The following is a 5,576-nucleotide window of genomic DNA, read 5'->3' on the forward strand; positions in this document are numbered from 1 at the left end:
TTGAGAGTGGAAGGCCCAGAGTGTCTCCTCAGGGCTCCCACTGGCATCGCCCTTAGAGATTTGTACATAAGCTTGTGTAATGAAAGGTCACAGACATGAGGCAGAAATACTTCAGCGTATTGAAGCAGTAAAAAGGGGTATTGGACAGCAGTTGCCAAATTACAGCCTGAGGATTAACTCTGTTTGCCACCTATTTTTGTAATTAAAGTTTTATTGAGCATAGCCACAGGCACTTGTTTATGCATTATTTACACTACAAGGGCAGAGCTGAGTAGTCTTAAGAGAGACCGAGTGGCCCTGGCTGATGTTTCTCAGTGGTTAGAGCGTTGGCCTATGCATAGGAAGGTCTCGGGTTCCATTCCAGGTCAAGGGCATGCACCTACCTTAGATTCAGGCTCAATTGACCACCAGCCGGGTCAGGCATGTACTGGAGACAACCAGTAATAGGTCTCTCTCCCTCCCTCCCACTCTAAAAATCAATGGAGCCCTAACCGGTTTGGCTCAGTGGATAGAGCATCGGCCTGCGGACTCAAGGATCCTGGGTTCGATTCCAGTCAAAGGCACGTGCCTTGGTTGCAGGCATATCCCTAGTAGGGGGTGTGCAAGAGGCAACTGATCGATGTTTCTCTCTCATTGATGTTTCTAACTCTCTATCCCTCTCCCTTCCTCTCTGTAAAAAAATCAATAAAATATATTTAAAAAAAAAAGAAAAAGAAAAAAGAAAACAAAACCAACAAAAAAGAAATAAAAAGACAAGCAGGGCAGTAGCAAAGATACTGGAAAGAGGAGGCATCTTTATTTTCTTCTTTAGAAATCAGGAATTAATGCTATTAATTTCTGTGCTCCAGAGTTTCCAAGCCAGTCCTTTTATGGCCAGATCAGTTAGAAATTATTTTAATTTTTCATTCTAGTAAGGAAATGTCAACTTGTCCCCTCGCTCCCCGCTTTTTGGTTGTTTTTGCATGAAATGGTCTCTTACTGTTGGAGTCTGGCAATTTCTTATTTTTCCTCTAAAGTTTCTAAGTCTCTGAGGAAAGATGTTCTTCCCCCCACCTCGGCCCCCCTACACCCCCATTTTCCGGCTCCCTGTCCTCCTCTTCCTCATCCTGTGAATTTCCTTCCAAGTTTCTGAATCTTTGTTTTCCTTATTTGTAGGACATCAGGTGTCATGCCCCCTCCCCTGGCTTTTGTTTACTTAGAAAAACCAACCGCTAGTTGTCTATTTGCACAACTCAGTCTTAGCGGCAAAGCTGTATATATACAGATGAAAATGACTCACAACCCTGACACGGGGTTAGGCAATAACCCAAACCTATGTATATATATAATATGTTTTCTGAAGAATTTAAAACCATTTAGAGTATAAACAGGAAATGGTTCTAGTTTTCTTTTCTCACCACTGCTTTGACCTGGTGTGGGGACGCTGTTCAGAGTGCACCAGCTGGTCAAGGCTGCCCTGAGCCTGAGAACCTTATCAGCCTCCGAGCCTGGGAATCATAATCAGGCCAAGACACCATGAGCGGGTGCAAGGACACACGGTGCACTGTGCCCTCTGCAATCCAAATGATCGATGGCACTGTTGGCAACTAGCCATCTTTGTCTCTGGAGAAATATACAGGTCACTGACCAGAAGGACTATGTGTGAAGAAGTCAGCTAGACAGAGCAGAGAGAGCTAGGCAGCACAGAGCTAGAGAGAGCTCAGAGAAGATAGGCACAGAGAATGCAGCTCCTATGTGTGCAGGAGAGGCTAGCGAGCTCAGACAGAATTGAGAGCTGATATGGCTACGATGTAAGGCAGTGAGTCTGGGGCAGCATGTGGCTGCTCAGATACTAACTGTGGGTACAGAGATTAATGCTGCTATGTGAGAAAGATATGTATTCACCAGTCGGTGTCTGGCTGCCTGCCTGTATGGACTTTGCTGTAAAGAATTGTCTTATCTGATAGCTATGTGGCCACTGGCTTCTGCAATAAAGACCCATTCTTATATACCTACTATATATATACACAGGTCAATTCTCATGGCTTCTCCTTCTGCCCTTCCACCAAGAATTGACCTGTTTCCCTGACCGGAGGTCCAGCTCCAGGCAGGGGGGCTTGGACCCAATACCTGTAACTAGTGAGCAGAAGATAAAGGAGGAACTTGGACTAAGTTCCCAACAATTCGTATAGTGGGCAGGGTTCGAGGAGTCTGCCCTGTGCTTGGTGTAGTTGAATGGGAGAATTTAGAAGAATACATGGACTCAGAACAACTCAGAGCAGCAGTGCTTGTGCAGAGCTCTTGCGTGCTCTGACAGTAGGGGTTTTGTAAACTCCCTACTTCCATTGGATATTGGATCCTTCACCATCAGGACCAGAATCCAGACTCCACAACTTGGTCATTAAAATGGTCTCAGGTTTGGTGTTCAAAACCCAGTCCTGTTCATTTTAAAAACTGCAGTCATCAGCTTGGCTAGTGTGGCTTAATTGGTTGAGCATCGTCCCATGCACCAAGAGGTCACTGATTCAACTCCTGGTCCAAGCACATGCCCAAGTTTTGGGTTCAATTCCCAGTAGGGGGCATGCAGGAGGCAGCCTATCCATTGATGTTTCTATCTCTCTCTCCCTCTCTTTGTCTCTCCCTCTCAAATCAATAAAAACATATTCAAAACAAAACAAAACACCCTGTAGTCAGAGCTTGGCATCCCCTCCCTGAGCTGACCAGGCTTCTTGGTGGAAGAAACACTGCGTTCTTGGCCTTTGGCTTATGGCTCCACCCTCTCTCTTCCCTGTGGTTGCTGCAGAAGGCAGCGGTGGGGCTGGGTGTCTGGTCTTTCTTGGCACCTTCGAGAACAACTGATGTTGGAGACCCTGGCAGATGTGATGTGGGTAGTGTCTATTCTTATTGTTCAACCTGGGAAGCACCTGGGAATTTCCTTGCTTTCTGCTCTGCAGCTGCCTGGATCAATCAGAAGAACTTCCTGGAAAAATATATCCAAAGGAGAGAATGAAATGGCAGGAAGGGGAGGGCTTTCCTGCAGTGGGGATATTCACTGACTCTTTCTTGCCCAAAATGTGTGTGTGTGTGTGTGTGTGCGTGCACACACACACACACACACATTGCAATTAGGTTTTAGAAAAATATCATCAACTTCTGAAATAGGAAGGAGACTGTTTCATCATTAGGTACAGCTGCGAACTTCAGCATTTGTTGGTTTAGTTTAATTCCTCCCTCTCCCCTTCTCCCACCCCCACTTCCTCATGCAGAAGGATTTCTATTTTTTTTTTAGTGGTTTCCCTTGAGATTTTTTTTAAAAAAGCTTGTGTGCTTAACTAAACACATTCTAAAGGCAATCAATATCCATATCATCTCTCTGAAATATACAATGCCTTTAGAATGCTACTTGGTACATATTCTTGTCTAGAATTTATTTTTTTAATCTCCACCTGAGGATATATTTTTTCCATTTTCATACAGAATGGAAGGGAAGGAGCAGGGGGGCAGAGAGAAAAAGAGAGAAATACAGACGTGAGAGAGACATATCAATTGGTTGCCTCCCCCTTGTGCCCTGACCAGGGCGAAGGATCGAACCTGCAAATGAGATACATGTCCTTGACCAGGAATCAAACTTATGATCCTTCAGTCTGCTCTAACTACTGAAAAATACTGTCCAGGGCATAGGAAAGATGTCTGTGGGTGGGCTCGAACCATCAACCTTTCAGTTAACAGCCGGACATGCTAACCGATGGTGCCACAGAGCCCCATTCAAATTTTAGTTCCATCTTGATATACTTTAAACCCACAAATGAGATATTTTAAGTTTTTTGTATACTCAATGCTTGTTTAGATTTTATTTTTATTAAAACATATTGGGGTCAGGAACATATTTTTGAGAACCAGTGGTCCAGTGTTTCATAAGCTAAGTGTGGGTTTCTTCCATTTTTAGGACCAGCCCTGGATTTCCACGTGAGGAATCCACTTTTTTCTCATTGTCTGGTGATAATGTTCATGGTGGGGCTTTATTCTCAGTTCCAGGGATAAAGCATGTGACCCAAACTTAGATCAAGCAGCAGATCCTCTTCTCCAGATGGACCATGGGGATGATTTTAGAGTTGGCACATGAAAAGGCTCTTGCTTTTTATGTTGAACTTGAACCTCCAAGGATGTAAAACTGGAGCTGTAGCAGCCACACTCTCCCCATGAAAGGTCCTCCTGCAGCCACCAAAGACCATTCAGAGAGCTTGTGAAGACCACCTTGCAGGAAGCTTGTGAAGACCACCCATGGGAGTCAGAGCTGAGAGTTGTGACCTTTGTAGTGGGGTTCAGGATCTGAAGAAGGGGTCGACGCACAAATGAAAATGCTATACAAGAAATATGAATTTAGAAGGCATTGGGGGCCGGGTGGACTTTAGCCTCTGGCAGAGAGTGGAAAAAACCACTCCTGATAACCTTGCCCTGAATTCAGCAGTGCCTGAAGCCAGGTGACTCATCACCATTTGCTGAAGCCCCTTGCAGTTGAGTTTTAATTAATAGGCTGAGAGACGGGAATATGGTAACCGGCATTTAAGTTGGTTGTCCAGATCCTGGGGTACTGCACTCAAAGCATCCTGAGCTAGGTGTTGTTTCTGAGAGTGAACCAGGTGTACTTGCTTGATTGCTTTTATTTGGGATAAAACAAATAAGAGTATTGGGGGGAAATCACATAGGCACTAACATGACTTCCACCATTCACTTAATTTACCATTCCGTATGAGTGAATTTGGGTTACAAAAACAAACATGTAGCATAAGAGATTGTATATATTCTTTGCAATGTATGTAAATAAAAACATGCATATATGTAGATATATGTATATTTATTTATATGTGCATAAGATGGTGTTGAAAGGAAACACCCAAACTAGCAACATAGACTCTCTCAAGGGAGGGGAATTGAGCATCTGGGAGTTGAGGGAGGAGGAAGGCTTTTCATTGTATGGCCATTCTTTCATTTTGAATATTTCCTAATCAAAAGGATAATTTAAATTAGATCATTAAGTGATTTTTAAAAAATTGAAGAAAGACCTCTTCTAGATCCTTTCTATCCTCTCAAAGCACCGATCTGGCTTCATCACTCAACCTGCCTGCTTTTGTCACTTTACTTCTTTAAAATGAGACAATACCGAGGGAGAGACAAAATGGTGGCTGGGTGGGCAGATGTATCCCAAGTCTTGTCCCGGAGCAGACAGAAGGAACAACTAGGTCGAATAACATCCACCCAGAATTGGCGAGGTAAACACAGCTGGTGAGGCAGTTTGCAGCTGGGAAGGGCAGAGGACGCCTGGAGAATGGTGAGGTTGGGGATCTGGACTGGAGAGAGTTGTGAGACCTCTGAGCCCAGAGGGTCAGGGAGAAACTGCATGGCACCAAGGCTGCCTCCTGTGGGCACAGGTGTAACATCTGACTGTGGAAGGGAGATCCACAGAGCTGCTGGCAGCAGGGATTCTGGACCTGAGCCGAAAGCCACTAAATGCTGAGCCTGGAAGAGGCAGCCTGAACAACTGCCCAGGCCACATGGTGCTGGTGGGGGGAAAGAAACTCGCAGTGGTGCAGCTCTTT

Source organism: Myotis davidii, unplaced genomic scaffold (genome assembly GCF_000327345.1).
Source record: "Myotis davidii unplaced genomic scaffold, ASM32734v1 scaffold1298, whole genome shotgun sequence".
Taxonomy (NCBI): Eukaryota; Metazoa; Chordata; class Mammalia; order Chiroptera; family Vespertilionidae; genus Myotis; species Myotis davidii.